At 39.5% G+C, this 10218-nt stretch overlaps 1 long non-coding RNA gene across 1 annotated transcript; it reads left to right on the plus strand.

The window, feature by feature from the left end:
- Nucleotides 1-458: 458 nt before the first annotated feature.
- LOC135896691 (uncharacterized) lies at nucleotides 459-9958 on the plus strand. The gene is made up of 4 exons (XR_010562780.2): nucleotides 459-793; nucleotides 1974-2030; nucleotides 3090-3280; nucleotides 4578-9958. It is a non-coding gene; the product is annotated as an uncharacterized lncRNA (long non-coding RNA).
- The last annotated feature ends 260 nt before the right edge of the window (nucleotides 9959-10218 follow it).

The following is a 10218-nucleotide window of genomic DNA, read 5'->3' on the forward strand; positions in this document are numbered from 1 at the left end:
ATTGTGGAGAAAATACCGGAGTTCTGGCAGCTTCAGGTGCACTAGATTATTCAGTAACGTCGGCGGCTTTGTAGTTATACCTTACATCAGAGCAAACTGCACTCGACAGAGATCAAGGGCAGCCGCACCGTTATAGCTAAGCAAATTAAGAACAATTGCGCCGCGTCTTCCCACTTCGAGCACGCTCCGACAGCCCAACGGTAGATATTTCAAACGTAACCGCACTCGGACGAGCAAATTTTGCTTCTGCGAAATGAACGTAGCGGGTATTTCAAGACGCGTGTTAAATTCACGGCTGTTTCATTCGTGAGCATTACTTACGTGACGTAAAATTATCAGTGAGCTAAACAGTTTTTGTTTTAACGCAAGGAAAGAAAACCGAAACTAGTTGTGCGGATTCAAATGATCCAAAGCCGAAGCCGTCAATAGTATGACGCCATTTTTCAGTTGTGTTGCATCTCGCGCGAGTACGTTGTCGTCGAGTGGTGGTTCTTTATTCTATGGAATGGTTCTGAAAGCGCTGTGTTAGGGGCGACTGCAACCAGGCGTTGCGGCAAGTTACGGTGGGAACTTCTGTCCGTGCTGTGTGATTGCGACGAGGACGACTGCCGCCAGCAGCGGCGTGTCGCCGATTTCGTCTTTGCCGACATCAAGCAAGTGCAGCGCCGGAAGTGTTGCGTTTTGCACTGCATTTTCCTTGTGATATGGGAGATCGCAACGCAGAGACGACCAGATGCATACGAAAGACTACCAGCGGAGAGTGACCTGTGCCATATTTCTCTTAACCTCTCAGGTAAGCATATCAGCTTTTGTTCCGAGTTTACAAACGGCGCGTAATCGGCCCTTCCGGCACGGCTACATTTTGCGCCACGTTTCTCTTGGCAGTTCACAGACGTTTCTTAGGCATGCGTGGGCGTATGTATGCGAAAATACTACTGGCAGACGGAAGCCTCAGGAGAGCATCTGAAATTATAGCAAAGCTGTACTGCCATAGATAAACACCGTTCTTAACGACTCCAATGACGAGTGGCCTGTCGCATCGAAAAATCCGTAGAATACCAAGTACTGCGTAACTTGAAGTGTAGTGTGACCAGTGTGACTTTCGCTGGCGAAGACAGGTTGTCGAAAAAACAGTAGTCTATTCTGAAGATTTACTAGCGCTTTAGGTATATTACCGCGAATAATAAAAACGCTACCACGCTGTATGGCAGTGTCAGGCGATGTGGCAGCACAGATATTTTCGTAGCAGTAAGGCGGCTGCATGCACGAGCGAACAGACACAACCCTTTAAAAGCGCTGAAACAGAACAAATTAAATGTGCATTTGGCGTCAAGTCGGAAACACATTGGCTTACAGTATAAGCCGATGTATAATGCTATTATTTTTTGTCATCTTTATTTTCACGGTTGTAAATATTCAAAAGCATGAATTTGCTGCAACCTTTATATAGTAAATCCTACTAGGCGCACAAAACCTGGCTGTGTTGTGTAGAGAATTTGTGCTATACCTACTGGATTTTCTATTTTGAGTCCGGTGTTTTATGAAAAAGAGGGTCTTTTTATTTGTAGTCTTATGTTAGTGCAGATATTCGGCAAGCAGAAATGAGTTGATTGCAAAGTTGTATCTCCCGGTGAGCTGCACATGAACCCAAGTTTATCCTGTCTTGGCTATTGTAAGGTGCATATAATACACCCGTAGTTGGCTTTGTCACTGTAGCGTATTTTGTAAAAGTAGAATGCTATGATTATATTGCTGTTTTCATGCAAAAATACGTTTTTTTCTTGTACCAAGAAACGCTCACATCATTGAATGAAATGAGGTGTGGTGTATTTTTCTACTAATTTAATAAAGGAAATTTCGTCTGCGGTGTATCAGAGATTAGTTTACTTTCTTTTACTAAACAATGCATTATCTCCTCTGCTACTGCTGTTGTTCTGTGTATCTTTGTAATCTTGAAATGTACTTTATTTTAGGTATTCAAGAAATGGCAACATCCAGAAGAAGACGCCATCTTATCCAGCACGTTATGGGTGAGACAGATCGTAGCAGGCACTTTTGCATATCTCATTAGCATATGATGCTATTTGTTTTAATTTTTGTGTCCACTTTCCTGGCCTTTTTCATTTCAGCATTATTGTGCAAAGGGTAATACTTTTACATCTAGATAGAGTAATCGTCCAAAAGAGAGAAACATGGCTGTAGGAGACAACACACATAAGCCTCCTTTGTCCGTATCTCTATGTTGCGCAGTTACTCTGTCATTATCTACCAACAAGCACAAATTCTTCATCAGCTACATTTACTAATTCTCCGTTATTACAATTTAATTGATACAACATTGAAAGTACAGAGGTTCACAGGAAGACAGAGACTTGAAATGATAAGAGCCGTAGAACAAGGAGCATCGCTGGAGCCAATGTTTCGACAAAGAGAAGGAGATAAGTTTTCTTGCCAAACATTGGCTCCAGTAAAATTTCTTGTTCTATCACTATTTACGATTAAAAGACAGCATTAGTGCTCTTGCTGAAGTATTATGCATTATGGAATAAAAATTTGCAGGGTTAAATGTCAGGAATGTGAAATTTATTGTGTATTTTATTGCTACAGCAAAAGCCAGAAAAACAAGATGTAGAGAACCACATTGTTATTTGTCACTACCCAGTTTGGCCAGCTTCATTCAGAGCTTGCACTTTGTTGCATTAATGACTACTGGAATTCATTAATTGAATTGCTTCGTGATTTACTTATATTCAGAGATATTGAACTTGTTTTAATGCAGCTTAACATAGTGCATGTAAAAAATATACAATGACATTTTAAGAGGCTTGCAGTTGACTAGCAAATCACTTGATGGTATGTGCTCAGGTTACCATTGAGCTTCCACGCACAAATCGGATGCACATTTTTTTTCATTGCTTGGATTTTCATAAACATAAGTACTATTTCTTCTTTGTCGATGCTCTAGTTGTGTTGTAGGACCTAACTGTTTACATTTATTTGTATTGGTATCCATGTTACACGGACAGCTGAATTTTTCTTGTAAACTGTGACATGGTAGGACTAAGAGCGTTTGTGCAAATTTGCTGCAGGTACACTCTGGTGGCTCCCGCCCCTGCATCCTACGACCACCGTGTCCTCACTATGTTCACTAGGGAGTTCGAAGCCTTTGGAGGCTCCTGCCACTGCGTCCTGCCAGCACCGTGTCCTGACTACGTCCACTAGGGAGTTGGCAGCCTTCGTGATGATGCCAAGCAGGCTGGAAGCTGACAGAACGATCGAGGTAAATACATGTAATTAAGTGGCAAATTTTTGAGTGAAGTGGCTTGTAGCCACTCAGCAATGAAAGAATTAACTTCGAAGCAGTTTAGACTCCCTGCTATCGGTGCAGAAATGCTCAAGTCCATCCATTTTGCCTTAGCCGCCAAGAGGCTATGTGGATTAGACAAAATGTGATGCAAATTTTGAAACTAGTAGGAGACCACTTGTACAATTTTTTTTCTTGCTTGACACAAAACTGCTTTGACAAAGCTTTAGCAATTTAAAAACAATACAGTGTACTTTCATACATGTTACTGGGCATAAATTTACTAGGACTGCCTCAATAGTAAGTATGCCGATAAACTTACACCAAAACTGACTTTTTTTGCTAGTTTATCCTCATCTCTGTGCACTGCTGCATAATTTATCTTCCTGAAACCAGTTTTTGCGTGCAGCACAAGTCCTAAATATGTGGATTACATAAATTTGCAGCTTTTGCTGTAAGCGAGTTCTATGAAAATAAAGTTAATAGGCCATTTTGTCCATTTTTAATGACCCATAATAAACTGAGCAGTGGCTAATAAGCAGTTCAATTTTCGGTGTAAGGCCTCTCTTTATTGTCCTAAAAAATTAGGCCCCCTTAATGAAGGAACCAATTTTTTGGCTATGCCTTTTATGATGCATAGTTTGGTGTGTTACACAAGTATTTCTTGAAATTAACATTTGTCTTATATTGAAGGGCCTCCAGTTTTTCGAAAAGAAATTTCAAGTGGTCGTGTGCCAGGTCAGGACAGCTCGCATGAAATAGCCTACTTGCAGAAATAGGGAGGGCCATACCCGCCATGGTTGCTCAGTGGCTATGGTGTTGGGCTGCTGAGCACGAGGTCGCAGGATTGAACCCCGGCCACGGCGGCCGCATTTCGAGGGGGGCGAAATGCAAAAACACCCGTGTACTTAGATTAAGGTGCACATTAAAGAACCTCAGGGGGTCGAACTTTCCGGTGTCCTCCACTACGGCGTGCCTCATAATCAGAAAGTGGTTTTGGCACGTAAAACCCCATTATTTGAATTTTTTAGGGAGGGCCCAGTACACTTGACTTTATGTTAAGATACTATTATTGATCTACAAACGATGGAATGAAACATTCTGTCCTATAAGCAGCTCTTCACATTCATTTATACTTTTGCACATCTGTATACCTCAAGTCTGGTGTCTCAAGTCTGTTTTCATTATCTGCTATGTGCCGATGGTAAACTTCAGGTTTGCCCTATGATGGAGAATATTTTGTTGCTTATAGATATGGATCTGCGTTTTTCAGGTTGCCTCGAAATTTTACCCAAGCCGTGCCACACACTTGGGCCAGGCCTCTTGCAAACGACGTATAACCAGGCTCAACGCAGGATGTCGAGTGAGTCCGGAGATCGAGGCAACCTGCTGTGCAACCAGCGTGCAACCTTTGGTGACCCTCAACATGTTCCACCTATTTCACAGCTGCACTCAGCTTCCACCTATCACCAGCTGTGGTCACTCATCGAACCATGGATGAATGTTGGGGTGGAGTGATTTGAAGAGACATTTTTTTTGTCTCTTCAAATCCTTAGCAAATACTTGTGTTATTATAATTAATATGTGTCTTTAGTGCCTAGTTTTTAATGGTTCCTTTCTATTAGAATTCTCGCCATCGATTCCTGCTATTATAATGTATGTCTGTCTTTATGCACAGTTTTTCATAGTTCTTTTGTACTTGTCTATGTAATTGATAGGTTCATACTTCTTGTTATACAGAAGGCTAAAATGCAAACTTACGGCATTTTTTTCTTCCTTTTGATAATCTACAGCACTGCAAAGTGTTCAAGAAATGTAACCCAACGTGGGCTCTGGTGCAGGAAAAATTTAAGAGCAATATAGAGTACTTATTTCAAACACCCATTATTTTTGGAAAAGTAAAGAATATAGGAGCACAAAAAAGAAAATATTAAACTAGAGAAACATGAGTTCCCCTCATAAGTCTGATAATAATGTGACTTCCCTTCACTATACAGACACCAGTAATATACTCGCATACAAGGTTTGAAACAAGAAAGCTATGATGCCCTTGGCATTTCTCAGTGCCTATTTGTCACACTTACGAATGTCAAAGGCATCGTAGGTTTCATGTACACATTGGTTGTGTTACACTTTTGAGTATTGAATTTCTCAAACACAAAGGTTTACAGCAGTGCTTTAAATAGCAAATGCATTTCCTAATTTATTAGTGCAAGAGGAACAGTACAGATCATGTAAAAATTTTTTTACAGACTATATGTCCATGGATGCACGCTTCTGATGACATAGCAGTGACGTGGTCGTGGGATGAATGACTTTATTTCAGATTTAAATATTGGCTTCCAGGTCTGGGTTAGTCTCCTACACTGAATAGTCTAGGTCAGAGCCCATTTACTAGAGAAAGTGAATTAAACTAGGAATTATAAACATCAAAAGATCTTGTTTAGGAAATTAATGTGACAATCAGCAAGGTTCTTTGGGTATTCATTTCCAAATTTGTAGGATATATTTTATGACTGGTTTCATTATTGTGAGAACAAATATTTGTTTATTGTCACACTAGAGTTGGCTGCCCCCATTTGTATACAACCCCTTTACATGCTAAAAATTCAGTGTGTTACTCTATTTACTCGCATATTGATCGCACTTTATTGTAAATAAAATTGACTCAAATTCAGAGGTGCGATCATTACGCTACGTAAATTTCCCACAAAAAGAAAAAAATATATCCTCTGGCATTTGCTACGGGATGACAACAGGTCAACAAAGAGGTGGCTGCCTCTGTATGTACTGCGGGACACACACACACAAAAAAAAACATGGTGGCCGGCAGAGCAAGCCGAACGCGCGGAACACGATTTTTTTGTCTTTTCGTGAATACATTACGTGCATTCAAACAGTTTCTTCTGTATCAGTAATGAATAATATCGGCAAGTTTGCAGCAATAACATAGCCATGTCCGCTTTGAGGGGACAGAAACAGATGGGCGCGCTTAGCTGCCTGGGACATAGGAACACATAACGGGCATGCTGCGGAAACTGCGGCATTTGTCTTCACCACTATCCTAATATGGCACGTTTCCGCTAAGGGTGGGCGAATATCTTAGCTGTGTTACAAACGTCGGCGAATGAATAGGGTACACTTCTAACGTATCGCTGTAAACGTGGCTGCTATCATTGCCACTCGCGATTTGTTGCGTGCCACAACTGCAGACGAGAAGAAATGAAAGACGCCTTTTTTGTTGTTTTTGTTGACTACAACCATTACAAAGCCTACACATAATAAAGGCAAGTTTGGTTGTAGCTTTTTTTTTGTCATATAAGTGCAGAAAGTGATGGAAGGAATGGAATGGGGCATCTGCTTAAGAATGTTTGGTGCGTGCAGACTGCTTGGTTTGTCTTGAAGAGTTGTTCTCATAGCAGTTGACAGATGGTAAGCGCGATCATTATTAGCTAGACTTGGCACATGACATATCGCTGCGGCATGTTTGGGGTGCAATCTTACACGAGAAATAAAAAAATCGAATTTTGACATCAGAATTTAGGGGTGCGATCATTATGCGAGTAAATACGGTATTAGGTTGTTTTTGGTTTTACGCACTCAGTGTTAAGGGATGCAAATGGTGACATACAACAGAATGCAAAAATGACTAATGAATGCAAGCAGAGCGTGGGGCTTTTTAGGCAGATGCATGCGTGTGCTATATATAAAGCCTGAAGGCATTTTCTAATACTTTGGTAGAAAACACTGACACCCACTTATTAAGGGGAAATACTCCTCAAAACAACTTTTTTATATATTTGTACTAGAGATTTGAATATACTGTCATTCATAAAGTGTTTTATTAGATTTGAATTGTCATTGATTTTTGTGTAGCTGCTGTTCTTTAGTTATGGTTCTACACAGTGGCAAAATATTCTTGTGGACACTTTCCTGTGTATAAAATTTTCAGAAATAGCTTCATGCTGTATCTTATTTAGCTAGTTATATACTGCAAAGTGATGACACCTATCGAAACGGCTTGTACAATTACTGGAACTATGCAAGAAATATTAGGCCACATTAAATAATTTTACAGATTGCACTTTCAATGAGATATCAGCATTCTGCATATCTTGAATAGTATGTATGCCAAATTTCGTTAGTATAGGACAATTATAAGTGCATAAGGTTATTGTCATGCTATTGTGAGAAAAAGTTTTTGAAGTATATTCTAATTTTTTTCACAATAGCATGAGAAGTATGCAAGATTAGTAGGCAGGCCTGTCTGCCTGCCTACTAATCTTGCATACTTCTAGTAACTTTACATGCTGTATGAATAGATATTGGCACTTTGCAGTCTACAAAGAGCTGAGTTAGCTGCAGCACACTGCTTTTTGTGAAAATTTAATACACAAGAGAGTGCCTGCAATTATGACTATGTATTTTGCTGTTGTGTAGGACATAACTCGAGAAGCAGCTAAACAAAAACTAATGGAATATATAAAATCTGCATGAAGAACTCTACAATTGGCTCTCTTTTCAAACCTCTAGTACAAATAATAAAAATATTTAGAGTAATATTCAATCAGCAAAATGTTCCCCTTGCTACAGTGACCTACAACATAGCGACAAAAGTTTAAGGGAAGTCCTCTTGTCAAAGCGACTCTGGGCTGTCTTCCCAAGGGCTTCTGTTAAAGACTGCATTTTCCTGCATTTGTCAGGAGAGAAATGCAAAAATGTTTGTGAATGTGAAAATGGTATTGGCACACTAACAGAAAAAAAGACAGTTCTGTGAAATGTAGACTTGATTATAACTTTGTTCGACATTTACATTCCGACTGCATATATTTATTTTGTGTTTTGTACTGAGTGTTTCAGCGGTGACTGCCGCTAATTATTGAACATAACTGCTTCATGACAGTGCGACTAACGGAAATTTATAGCAGCGGCAGGCATTAGAATTACAGTACTCAATGACGTCTACTTTGTAAGAACTCAGACTAGCACCAGTTCTGAGATACACATACCCAAAAGGTAATGATCAAATAGATTTCTCTTTCACACAGAATTGTCCCACAAGGCTTACAGAACTCATTGTTTGTCATGTACAAGCAGATTATGTGCCAGATGTAATTTATGCTCAGTAAATACATAAATCAGTCATGCGAGGTGTCTCACTTTAGGTTGCAAGTTCGAACTTTTTTTAATCTTGCTTGTTTTTATTTTGTTTCCTTTGTGAGCATGAGTGAGTTGGTGACCTTGGCACATATTGTCAAAACTGTTTCTTCATCACTGGGAATCGCAAAATTTCATTTACACATTAAATTCCCAGTTACTGATATGGTAGGCTTCGAGCTTAATTCCCTTATCTTTCATATGTTTATCTACCAAGTAGTTTTATCGTTCATTGAAACATATCCATGCAATGCAGAGTGGGCACCCAAATTATAAATATCTGTTCTTGCTTTCTACCCTGCTCTGGTGTTTTCAAAACCTAGCATTGGTGCAATGGCCTGTCTGCACCTGCAGAAAAGTAGTGAAGTGGCTAAAGTTAAAGGTCAACAACATAATTAAGATACAAAGCAAAAATATAAGCTCGCAGTTGTCCCCCATAACCAGAGTTTTGCTTAGAATTTAAAAAAAATGGACATCCTGCTCGGGTGTGAGAGTTACTTTGGGCACCAAGGGGACTACGTAGCACCTGTGCTAGTGTACAGAAAGCAAAAAAAGATCACTCCAGATTGGAGCCGCAGCGGAAAGTTAAGCACAGATGTTTTATTTCACGCACCATTAATGTGGCTTATCATCTGCCCCTGTTGTATGGGAACGCATACATTGGGAAGACAATCCTTTGCACTATTGTTACCTTAGTGGGACACCAGAGAAAGGTAGAAATAAATAAAATCGAGAACAGGTATTCACACTTGGTTGCACACAGTGTATTATCTGGAAGTGTTTCACTCTACAAAAGACTACTGTGATAGATAATCAATGACAAAGACAAAAGAATTAAAAGAGGTATGTGTCAGTCATCCGTCCGGGACCTCCAGTGTTTATAGAAACACTTCTTTCTGTATATGTGCCAAGCCGTAGGGAGGCTTTATGTAACTCATTCATGCTTGCTTAGTTAAAGATTGGAATAAGGGAAATCACAAGAACATTGTATGAGTGATTTGTAGATGTGGCACCTAATGTAACTTATTCATGTATGGGCTGAGGATAGATTACAGCCAGTGCATAATGTGCTCTTACAGGATGACTTGTGATGAGTAAAAGAAGCCTTCCTCACATCTTCCTCTTTGTTTCTTCTGGATCTTTGTGCACTATGTGTATTGTTACAGCTGCGTGCATGTAGCCGGGTATAGTTTGTGTTCTGCTTCCTTCCTTGTCCTCATAATTCATACGCCATCTTTGCCGTAACAAAATACAGCTACCTGTGCTACTTATTTTGTCAATGTGTTTGCATTATGGAAAGTTTTGTATTAGCGGTTATTTCTACCTGTGAAATTGCCTGTGTCAGCTATTATACTTAGTCTTGCAAAAGTATGTTTCTCAACATAAATAAATGATCAGTATGAGTGTTGCTGTATTTATTTTTGTAATTTTGTCAGTTATGAAGTTTTTATACACTGTTGCATGTTGTATGACAGAATAAAATTGATGCACAACTTTTTAATGTGGTGTTTTTCAGATCAGTTTTCATCTCACGCTAACATGCACAAATTGTGTGGGAAAAAGTGCCGACAAGAGTACCATAAGGTAAGACAGCTGTTTTTACTGTTAGATTGGATTATCAATTGCCAACCAGTTGTTTTTAACAAGCATAGTATAATGCATAGATAATGTAATCTAAGTTGGAATGTTGTTTTTATTGCACTTGATTATATGGGTCTCATTTGCACATAAGTGCAGCCTTTCTTATTTGTTATGTG

Source organism: Dermacentor albipictus, chromosome 3, assembly GCF_038994185.2.
Source record: "Dermacentor albipictus isolate Rhodes 1998 colony chromosome 3, USDA_Dalb.pri_finalv2, whole genome shotgun sequence".
Classification (NCBI taxonomy): Eukaryota; Metazoa; Arthropoda; class Arachnida; order Ixodida; family Ixodidae; genus Dermacentor; species Dermacentor albipictus.